The 11,305-nt window shown below is 45.8% G+C and overlaps 1 long non-coding RNA gene across 3 annotated transcripts; it reads left to right on the top strand.

The window, feature by feature from the left end:
- The first annotated feature begins 294 nt into the window (after window positions 1-294).
- Window positions 295-10,358, top strand: LOC310885993. Of its 3 annotated transcripts, none has more exons than XR_014575070.1 (3): window positions 295-416; window positions 1,963-2,094; window positions 9,009-10,358. It is a non-coding gene; the product is annotated as an uncharacterized lncRNA (long non-coding RNA). The 3 variants fall into 3 exon arrangements; XR_014575071.1 differs by lacking the exon at window positions 9,009-10,358 and adding an exon at window positions 5,596-6,515; XR_014575072.1 differs by lacking the exon at window positions 9,009-10,358 and adding an exon at window positions 5,596-6,515 and having other exon boundaries at window positions 1,963-3,827.
- Window positions 10,359-11,305: the final 947 nt, after the last annotated feature.

Here is an 11,305-nt window from a genome sequence, read left to right as displayed (position 1 = left end):
CCCCCTCCCCAGGCTCTCCACATGCTCTCCCCACGCAGCCCGCCCCATGTCCCAACACCGGCACCGCAGGGGCTGCGCCGCGACCAGGCTTTCTTACCGTGCCTTCCCTGCAGCTCCTGGTTCCTCAGGGGCATCCAGGCGGGTCCATGCTCCCTCAAGGCCATTCCTGCTCCGGTGTGGGTCCCTCGGGGGTGTCCATGCCCTCCGCTCCGCCAGCCGCCCCCTCAGCCCGGCGCAGTGCCCCGTTCCGGCCGGCCCGCGGCGCCTCGCCGCCCCCTGCCCGGCCGTGCTGCCCCGCGCCCGCGGGTTGTGAGGGGCCTTTTTTTTTTTTTTCCTCCGTTGCTTCTGATACTAATGATCAACCGAAGCATTGGAAGAGTGAGCATTTTCCTGACAGAGCCGTTTAAGAGAAACAGGTCAGATGGGTGAGATAAAGATACGGTTTAGTCCGCACAAGATGGTTTGAGAAGTAGTGAGGTGCTTCCATAGCTCTGGCACAAAGCACCGCATGCAGATGGCAGCCACGTAAACGCTGCGGATTACAGAAGGGGCAGAAGTTTTACTGGTGGGGGGCAAAAATTTAATCTGAGGACGCTGACTGAGAGCAGTGAGGAGGTTTGGATGCCTTACGTGGGAGCCACATCACAAACCTCGCTGTGCTGCCCGCTGACAGAAAATGGCGCCTCCTCACCAAATGGCAGCGGGCGCGAGGCTCGCCTCAGGTGCGCCACGAGTCTGCCTCCATCCGCGTGCTTTCAGGTCAAGATGTTCTTAACCAAAATGAATTTTTGGAAAACAAGTTATGGCTGAAATTAGCTTTTCCCCTTCACCCAGTTAAATATCCTGGAACTTTTCAGAGGAGTAGATTTTTCCTGGGGGATTAGGCTTTCTATTTTAGAAGGGAAAAGGAGCAAATTTTCATGGGTCAGAAAATCTATTTTCCAGCCAGTCCTGTTTCTTCCAGCACAGGGGAAGCTTGTCATCACACAGGAGGGAACAAACCAACATCATGTTCTCGGGGTGGTTTATGCTGAGTCACCCACCAAGTAAAACACTTTCCCTGCTTTAATCTAATTTGCCCTAATGAGCAATCAGCACGATCCACAAGCCGGACACACAAGCCTTGCCACTTCCCCGTGCTGCAAGAAGCATGAGTGCTAAATCTGCCCGGGTAAGCTGCGGGGCTCTGCTGCCACCCAGGGCTCTGCAGAGCTCCTAGCACTCCCCATCCCCTGGGAAGCTGCAAGGCAAAAAGCTAAAAATGCTGCCCGTTTCAGTTTCCTTTAATTGTTTTCTTTTGGCTGAGATGACTTACAGCAATTCATCTCCCCAGCAGCGGGTGTGCCAGCCTGCAGTATAAATATTCTCATAATGTGTAATGAGCCGGTGGAGGTGTGCTGCTCAGGGGGCTGCAGGCCGCGGCGGCTACCGGCTGCTTTCTGCTGTGGGTGTTAAAATACAGACGCAGGAACATACAGCTTTCTTCTTGAGCATCCGCATGAACACGCACATGGCTCAGGTCAGCTCTGTCCTGTCCTGAGGAGCTGTGGATGAGCAGCCAAATCCAAATTCTGGATCACAGCAGCCAGATTCTGGTCTCTGGTGCTATGATACTGTAACAGTTGTTACAATAGTAGTATATGAAGGTCCAGCCATGATCAATACCCTTTTGTGTTGGGTACTGTCTGCATTAATACACTGTGACATAGTAATCTCCACCTTTGGGATCCCAGTCTTTAAAGATGTTACCAGCAAAGAGTCAAGGGTGAAAATGAAGGAGGTGAAAAGGGTTGTGTCTTCTCTAAGGCTTAACAAAAGAATGGTGACAGGCTAAGCAAGACCCTGGTCTCTACCTCAGAAGCAAGCAAGAAGGAGAAAAACAGGCTGATCAGTAACAATAATCATTGCTTTTGTCTGGGATGTTTCCTTACAATTTTGTTTCGAAAATGATTTATTTTTCAGCATACCGAAAAAGTGGCAAATACAGAGTGCTTGGATGATGAGACCCAGTACCGTATCTTGAAAAGGCTCTTACTGCATGAAAGGCACCTTTGGGAAACATGGCTTGGGGGAAAAAATGAAGAGGAAGAAACAGTTAAGTACTGGGGAGATTAATTTAATGCTTTTCAGTGATCTTTAAAGTTCCTTGTTTTGTAGATCTCCAACCATTTTCAAGTACAGCTTGCTGCCAGTAGGTTGACGTTCCTAGTTACCTGCCTGAAAATCCCTTTAGTCTGTGGAGCTCAGCCTGGAGAGCAGTGCCAAAAAGCCAGTGAGTGTTGAAAGCTGCAGCTTGCAGTTCCTGTTCCCTCATTACTTGTTACCTCTGTCAGGTGGTAAGACATCTGCACTGAGAAAGACACTTGCATACCTGGATATAAAGGGCTCTACAGGCTGGGGACCCTGAGAGTTGCAGCAGCCAAATCAGCATGAAATGAGATAAGGGTACGGGGAGACCTGGGAAGTCCAGAGGATAGACACAGTCCACAGTATAGGCACAGTAGCCCCAGTTCAAAGCGCTCAACAGGCCCGTGGGGAATAAATATCCATTTCTTGGGGCCTGCTTGGATCACTAGAAAGCTCCTGACAAGGTCTCCTGCAAAATGCTTTTAGGGGAACTCAGGGATGTGAGATAAGACACACAATGTCACTATATGGATAAGTAATTGGCTTCAAGGCAAGAAACAGAGTGTAGGACAAAGGGCATGGCTCCTGCAGAAGGTACAGCCCCAAGCAAGTTCTTTGTCTCCATAATATTCAGGAGTCACTCAGCCATGAGATCTTGGTATTTTGGATTGGTCAGGACTGGGTAACATCACACTTCACAGAAAAGGACAGTTTTTTCCAGATAGCACTCGCCAGAGCCAGTCAAAGTGAGAATCTCCAGGAGTCTTTCAAACAGAAGGTGCTTCTTTGTGTGTCTGCAGTCACTGACTTTCTGTGAGACTCTGGAAAGCACTGCAACATAAAGAGGGAAACAACAGAGATCTGTTACTGACTGCATGGACATTCCCAAATTGTTAAAATCCATCACTTTGAAATAGTTATGGGTGACATTATCAAATGATAATGAATGAAATTTGCAGAACTAGTATACTGGGAAGAAGTTGCACTTGTCCTCTTTTCAGAGACCTGAGATTCACCATACTCAATTAGCACTTCAGAGGAATAAACATGGAAAGCTATCAGCATTTACCTTAGCAGCTTCCTGCTAATCACGCACAAAATCCTGTTAGAAGTGGGTGTGGCTGGAAAAAAAGAGGCAGAGCAAAAGACTCTACCATAACACAGGGCATGGGATAAATCACCTGACCCAGACAGTGTCAAAGAAATGTTCAGTGAAAAGAATATTCTTAACAGCCCAAGTAAGAAAGGAACTTTTTTTTTTCTTTGAATATAACTTTGGAGGATTTCTTTGCAGCTAGTACAAAAGCAGCTCTGCCTTCAACTGCAAAGCAGCCTGGAGGTCTAGCACACTATATTTATAACTTCTAACCCCACAGCTAATACTCATCCTGCAAAGCATCTGTCTTAAAAACGAATGGAGGAGCTTGGAGGGATCTTGGAGTTGGGTTCCTATCTGGTTCACAATGTTCTACATTTCTTCTCAAATCCTATAGATCAGAACTGGATGACCCCATTAGTCTTAGAAAGGAAATGATCCAAACTGTTTCCCCCACACTCAAACTGAGCTGAAACTCAATTCTTTTGTAGGATCAAAGAGGTTCAAATCATCTTTTCCCCTTCATATTTCTCATGCTTCCAAAGAGCAGCACTGAAGTACAAGCCTGGAAAAGAGGATGCCTGGATGTACCTTTCAGCTGCTGGTAAAGACCCACTCTGCAGCCACGTGGCTGTCCCCAGGGCAAAGGGAGGAAGGGCTGTCTTCTGGGGCTGCCCAGCAGAGATTCCGTTTTCACAGATGGAGAAATGTCTCTAAAGGTGTGAGGAGGCCCCACTTGTACACACCCTCTGTCAGTGAGCAGATGGGGAGGTCCAGCCCTGGGTCAGGAGATGCAGAGGACTGTTAGGAAACCCCTCTGTGCAATGGATTAAGGGTCTTTCTGTAAAGAGGACACCGCCCCCCCCCCCCCCCCTTTTTTTTTGTTTGTGCATCCAACAGCAAGATGTAGAAGATCAGCCAAATGATGTGGCAGTGTTTCTGCTGGGCAAGGTACAAAAGATGCTGTCTCTTGAGAGGGACAGAGCTAGCAATTGTTGTTATTCCCGTACCTCCAAATCCCCTGAGCTCAGAATGCTGAGAAGTTCAGTCATGAAGTCAGTTCGATGAATACAGATTAGCCACCCCCATGACTGCCTGGACGCATCAGTTTCTGGGCTAAATTCCTTAACTCTCTATTAGTGGCTAATTAAATCAAATTTCCCATTGCATACATGGGGTGGTAATGAGCCTGGGGTGACAGCAGCATGCAGCATTCAGGGTTTGCAAGACAAAGGGAGAACAGTGTAAGTATAGCAAAGAGCACTTGGTGGGGAGGGATTTAATTTGGTTTAACAGCAATGCAGCACCTGTCCCATCCTCCACCATGTGCTTTCCTGTACCAGGTTGTTTGTCTAGCCATAAATTTAGTATTTTGTGACTCAACACAAGGCATTGTGCCCTGGCTGCTAGATGCTGATGCTAATTCAGAGCAGCACTCTGCATGCTTGAAGCACCTTTCATCCCTGGGCATCTGACAATACCTTGCCAGCTACATCCACTTGTCTGAATCGCCTTGTCAATCACTGCTACGCTAATAACAGCACCCAGCATTTCCAGCATGCTGCCTTCTTCCCATCCGGCAACAATTCACTTAACAGGAGTTTGTTCAAATGTCACGCAGTAAAGAACGGGCACGGAGGGGAGAGCCACAGCCAAATAAGCCAAAGGGAAATTTTTCCATCAGCATGGTCATCTTGTTAAGAAAATAGGTTTCAAGTATTTCTTCTTTGTTTCAAAAATAAAAGAAGAAAAGAAAGAAGAGGAAAGGAGAAAAGGTAAAAGAGGAGAGGAGAGAGGAGAGGAGAGGAGAGGAGAGGAGAGGAGAGGAGAGGAGAGGAGAGGAGAGGAGAGGAGAGGAGAGGAGAGGAGAGGAGAGGAGAGGAGAGGAGAGGAGAGGAGAGGAGAGGAGAGGAGAGGAGAGGAGAGGAGAGGAGAGGAGAGGAGAGGAGAGGAGAGGAGAGGAGAGGAGAGGAAAGGAGAAAGTTTGTTTTCCTGGAAAATTTGGAAGGCAGTTTTTTTTCAGTTAAAAAGGTACTCAATATTCTTGAATGCTTCTGCAGTGTCCCACAGGAGCTGCAGTTCATGCACGTTCTGACCCATTCTCTTGTGTGACCCAGAGACCCCATCTCAGTATCTCCCGGAAAGCACCCTAGTTAGCAACGTGTGTTTTTTCCCTGCTGGATTGTATTCGAGGTGAGGAATTCATGCACCCAAAAAGCCAAATGGTTGCCCCTAGTTTTGCGGGGGCAAGCTAGTATACCTTTGCACTTCTAATGCAGGTCAGCAGCAGTGGGTGGAACACTTCCAGAGAGCTACAAACACGAGTTGTGCCTGCATTGGTGATGTCTGAAGCAAACTTATTTCTGTTATAGCAAGGATTTGGAGCCCCAGGGAGGTTTGGGCTGGAAAGCTTCCAGGAAGAAAGACGCAGTCCTGCTGAGCAGAGGTCCCAGGCAAGCAAGCAAAGGTTACCAACAAGGTCCCCGCAGCTTGTTAGACTCGCCCAACCTCCAGTGCCTTTGGCTGCCTTTGGTGTTTCTCTACATGAGATGGATTAAAAACCTCATATCCCAGAACGTGAGCATGATACCAGAGGAAAGAGGCTCCCACTCCCAGTGAAATGGACAGAGTAACTGACACTTTGCGTGGTTGGGAACTTTCATAAGTGTTTTTTTGGCCGGGTTTCATAAGCACTTTTTTATCCAGGGTTACAGAGTTACAAGTCGCTGATGTGTTTGCGGTGTTAAGGCTGAAGGCTGCACCTCTGATGTTAATTGAATCCTGTGATCCCTAGCATGCCCTTGCAACACCAATAACTGAAACATCTGGCAGAGCCAGCACAAGTGCATTAGAGCCCTGGTTCCAACAGCAATTAAAAAAGGGGGGAGAAAAAGAGAAAAAGCCAATTACATGTAATTGGATTCAGTAAACTGAATTATCTCACTATTAAAGCGGTGCTTGTTTTTCAGATAGTGGGACATTAAAACTATCAAAAGCATTAATTGATTCATCCCTTTTTTCAAGTGCTTTCCCAACAGTGCCTCTATTCAAGAGCTGCAACCTTTTGTTCGCATGGGGAGTCTGAATTATACAGACCATGTTTATATCTTGGTAGCTCTATTCATTCTGACTTTTTTGTCATGTTGGTGTTTTAACTCAAAAATGAGCTGAAACTCCTGCAAAACATAATGGAAGGTTTATTTCTTCTTTTGTGGTGCCTTCACTGTAGCTGGAGGTGTAATTTAACAAGGGAGAGAGGGAGGGGGATGTTTTGAGGCTGATTCTTAGTCATTCAGGTCTCGCACGTGGGAGCTGTGTGGATGGGTAGGAAGCCAAAAGGAGCCAGGCGCCTTCTCTGTGCTGCTGTGTTATGCTGCTTGGCAGACGTCTGTTCTCCGTAGCACCTTTTAGCACAGCTCCAAGGTTGCATAAGGCAAATTCCTCTTCCTATGCCCTCTGCAGCCACCTTTCAACAAAGGATGCTCAGAAACCCAAAGGATTTCGGGGCCACCACTGACCCCAGGGGCTCAGAGCAGTGCTGTCAGAAGACCCCTTACACCCATAGCCAGGGATGTCAGGGAGTTGCTCTGTGCCCCAGTGGAACATTTGTCGCCATGCATGATTGAGGGTGAGGCCCCCTCCATCTTTCTTTCTGCCTTACTAAATGGGTACTGAATGCTGGAAAAGTCAGCCATGAGAATAAGTCAGATCCAATGAGTTATTTAGGCAAATTGAAAGCATTATGTCAATTTGATGGGAAGCGTTTCAGGCCAGAATGGTACTATTGGCATTTTCTTCCTTCTGAATCAATAGCTCCTAAAGGATTACAATTTAATTTTTAAAGGGTAATTCAATCAAGAATTTGAAAACACAGGACATTCTTAAAATTAAACTTTAATCAGATTTATTTATTTTTTAAAATTGTACTTGCGGAAAAAGAAGAACAATTTCCAAACTGTCCTTCACCTTGGACTTCAAGGGGCAATTCTCTCTAGTATCCCTAGCAAGAATCTGTCCCCTGTGCTTACTTTGAGTTGCTCTTGTTTATGCCAGTTCTACTCAGATATGTTTCTGTTAATGCCCTGAAAAGACATCTTGTTAAAAAAAAAAAAAACACCAAAGACTTGGCTGAGTTTTTCAATGGTTACTGCCCCCTGCACCAGCTGATCTCTGGTTTATTCTGGGCAATGCCACAGTTTGAAAGCCACTTAAGCAGCATGAGATTCCCTCAAATGCCTATTTGGAAAACTTGAAGCAGGTATAAATACCTGTGTTTTAATCGCTATGCCTCAGTCCGAAGTTTAGATCCTCAGAACTGTTTGTCTGTAGATGCCTAAGCCGTGAGTCACCAGAGTTTTGCAGGTACCGAAGTGGTTTTGTGTGCCGTGTTGTATATCCTGGTGCAGAAACTTTCAGCTCTCGGCTCCCTCCTGACACAGAGCAGCTCCGTTCGGATAGAGCAGCACAAGCCCAGAAGGACACCTGCCTTCATCCCTGCCCCACCTGCTTCGGCCCTGCAAGAGCACAACCTCTGGTTCATGCTGGCTCTTAGGGAGTTGTCTTGGGTCTCGGCATCTTTGCGATTGGCTCTAAGTTTCGGATGGTAAAATCCTCCCCATTCCTAAATGTCAGCTGCAGGCCTTCTGCAGCATCGCAGCTGCTAAGCACAGACTCACCCCAACTCCCACAGGACCCCAGGCAGCGGTCCTTCCTCTGCATAGCCCTTCTGTTGGGTCTGATCCAGAAGCTGTCTTCTAAAAGAGCCTGTCCAAGTGTCCTACTCCACCTCAGAACACATCTGGAAGGAGGATGGAGCTACAGTGGTGTATTGGGCATAAACTGCAGGGGTTCAGTAGCAGGGGGCTGCCGTGGTGACCTGTGCGGGAGGAGGCCGTGATCTGCCCAGTGCCAGTCCCAGGCAGCTCCAGCCAGAGCTGTGAAAGAGATGAGAACGACCCACTGCGTGCCAGAGCTTCAGCCAGGCACAGCAGCACGGGGCACCTCTGCAAAAATACTTGGGGAAAAAGTGGCAGCCTCTGGGGGTGAGAGACAAAAGGAGATACGGGAGGATGCCTGCGAGGAGACACGTGAGAGGACGCACAAGGCAAGAAAGGGAAGAGATGAATAGACGTTGTGAGACATGAGAGAATAAAATGGAGAAATGGAGGGGACCCATGGAAGAAAACACTGGAGAGCCAGCTGGAGATGCACTTTTGGAAGGAAGCGCTCCATGTCAGAGGAGGTACCCGTGACATATCGGGGTCTTTGTGGTCTGTGAGCAGGTACACCTCCAGAGCCATCCCTGCTGTGCCCCGTGGGGCTGGCCAGAGGCAACTGGATTAGGAAGCATCTGAACGACAGGTGTAAGGACTTCACCAGTGCTTGATTGCAGAACTGATGTCTTAAAAGTAGCAGAGGACTTTGCTCAAGTGTTTAATCTGCATCTCTAGGCATCCGAGGCAGATGCCAGGACTGTGAAGACATCTTGCCTTATTGGTTAGCCCCTGACTTCAGCAGAAGTAACGTGTTAAAGCCTGGGGCTGCGGAGGGGTTGCACAGTGAGCCATTAGCAACCGGGTGGGAATTGCAGTCTTGGCAGATGATGCAGTCAGGACACAGGGGATGCTGATCTCATAGGAGGGCATGACACAGAAGTGGCAAAGAGCACTCAGAACTGTTCTGGGGACTAAAACTTTCCAGATAAACCAGATCATTTTTTCTCCAGCTCTTCCATGATTTTTTTATTAAGTGCTTCTTCTAATATTTTTCATAATTTACTTCCCAGGTCCTAATTCTGCTGCACTTTGGAATTAAGAACCTATGTCCATTCAGTGATAGTAACTCTGAAATCAAATTACTGATAATCACAACAGCTTTCCATTTGCAGAAGTCACAGTGACACTGCAGAAAGCAACGGGTGATGAAACGCTGCTGTGGTACGCCCTCACCTCAGTACAGCAAGACGTGTTCTCTCAAAAGCAATGATTCCTTCAGATTTCATTAGAAACCCTCATTCAGAGAACCCTCCTCTAAATAATGTGTACCTGACACTTTTTGTCATGCAAGCCACACAGCGATCAAGGACACTTTAGGTGGAGTAGTGAAATAGGGTGACACATGGCACGGGGAAACGATAATGAAGATAATTATGAAGATAAGGTCCCTTTGGGAAACCATTGTACTAAATGCCTCAGAAAATCTGAACTACCAAGAGGTTTTTCCATAACCACTCTTTTCATGAAGAAGTACTTACACGTCCCAGAACATCAAGGTTAAAAATGCTGCCTGCTTCATTATTGTAAGACAATGGATTTCTTTCGAACTGTTGTTTATGTGCCAGATGGGCCAGTGATGTTTTGCTTGAAATAGAGACAACTGTGTGATTACAAAATGCAATAAAAACCCCAAACACCTCTCTGGCTGAAATGTGATCAGCAATACTTTTGTTTAAGGTGACACCTAAAGCCTGAAAAACTTGCTGTAATTAACCATGGAGAAAATAAAACAAAATGACACTGCATATATATTTTTTTTCAGGATTTGATGCTTCTGCAATCTGAAACAAAATTGTAGAATAAATTACAGATGGAACAGAGTTCTTCCACTTATCTAGGGAGTGGTCAAACACTAGAGAGGATTTTGCCATAGGGATGAAAATCTAAGGAGAAGGTTAGCATACCTCTAGGGATCAATAGGTGCCTTGGAGAGAAATCCAAAGAGGCAGGGACAGGCTGAGGTGTAAAACAGTCTGGGACAGTGATCCAGAAGATGTTTGCCCCAGCATCTGCAAAATCCTGTGTGCAGCAGAATGATACTGGTCCCCACACTTAGTTCCTGAATACCTTCCAGTTTCTACACCGGGTTGAACACTCTTTAATAGGAGTGTTCTTCGTAGTTTTCTGTATCTTCCCATATAGATATATCCAGAGTGATTGTTCCCTAAATTACATATAAAAAATATAAGAGAAGGGCTGGGGAGAGATGGGTTTCTGTGTTTTCCAATCATCAAGAAATGAAATTTTCAGCTATGGTTTTTGTTTTATGTACTTGGCATTTATTATCTGCTAAAAAAATTAGATTGTCTTTTTCTTTTTTTTTTTTTTTTGTACATTTCTGTTCCTTTCTGATTATCAGTGTGTTGTCAATTCCTTGCTGCAGGCACTGTTTTGTCATAATCCTTTCAGAATAAAAAAGGTAAAAAAAAAAGAATAACACAATATGAATTTCAATGATCTCTCCTTTTCAATTAATGGCTCAAATAAGCATTTGATTTACATTCGTAGAGACACTTGCTGCAGGCTAATTAAAAATAACGTATTGTTGGCAGATCATTTATTGAGGGAAAACAAATTGACAAAAGATAAATTAAGTTGCTATGTAATTAACTAAAAAAATACACAGCTGAAATAGTAAATTAATACGTACATTTATCAATATCTCAACCAGGAGTGAATAACGAACTTTAAATTTCCCTGTGAAGAACAGGAAACAAGCAGATGTGGCTGGAAGAATATGTAAGACTCAAATTTGCATGCAGGCTGGTGCAAGTGAGCACTGCTAGACTGCATGTGCCGAGCCCTTGACCTTGTCAGTCCGAGGTCTGCTCTGCTGGCCGGTGCAGGCATTCCAGGAAAGGATAGATGGAAGTGCAGGAGGTGGTCAGTGAGCAGCCTGTCTCCTGGAAATTTACCACCCGAATCCTCAGAGTTTGATTTTGTATTCCTGAGGAATGAGGGTCTATAGCCATTCCACAAGTTCTTTTTAAAAGTATTTTAAATCCAATCAGTGGCAATTCTAAGCAGTTTCATTACGTGGATAAATGCCCAGTCATTTCATTCAATATTCATTTTTGTCTTGACCTCATCATTGTAATATCTGTGGGTAATACTGGTTTGTATTAAGCTGTCTGATTAAAATTTGCCAAAAGTTTTCTTTATCTGTTTCACAGCACTTCATAAAAATTACCAGAGGCTTGACCAGGAAAACTGGCCAAGGGAAGGCTCATTGCTCTAAATTATGATGCATTTGGCATAAGAAACACTGGGTACAACAATTCTGCTGCCTGGCATATTAACACCAAAA

The sequence above is a fragment of the Anser anser genome, assembly GCF_964211835.1.
Source record: "Anser anser genome assembly, chromosome: 24".
In the NCBI taxonomy this organism is placed as follows: domain Eukaryota; kingdom Metazoa; phylum Chordata; class Aves; order Anseriformes; family Anatidae; genus Anser; species Anser anser.
The sequence above is the reverse complement of the archived record's forward strand: the minus strand, read 5'-3'. Positions and strand labels throughout refer to the sequence as shown.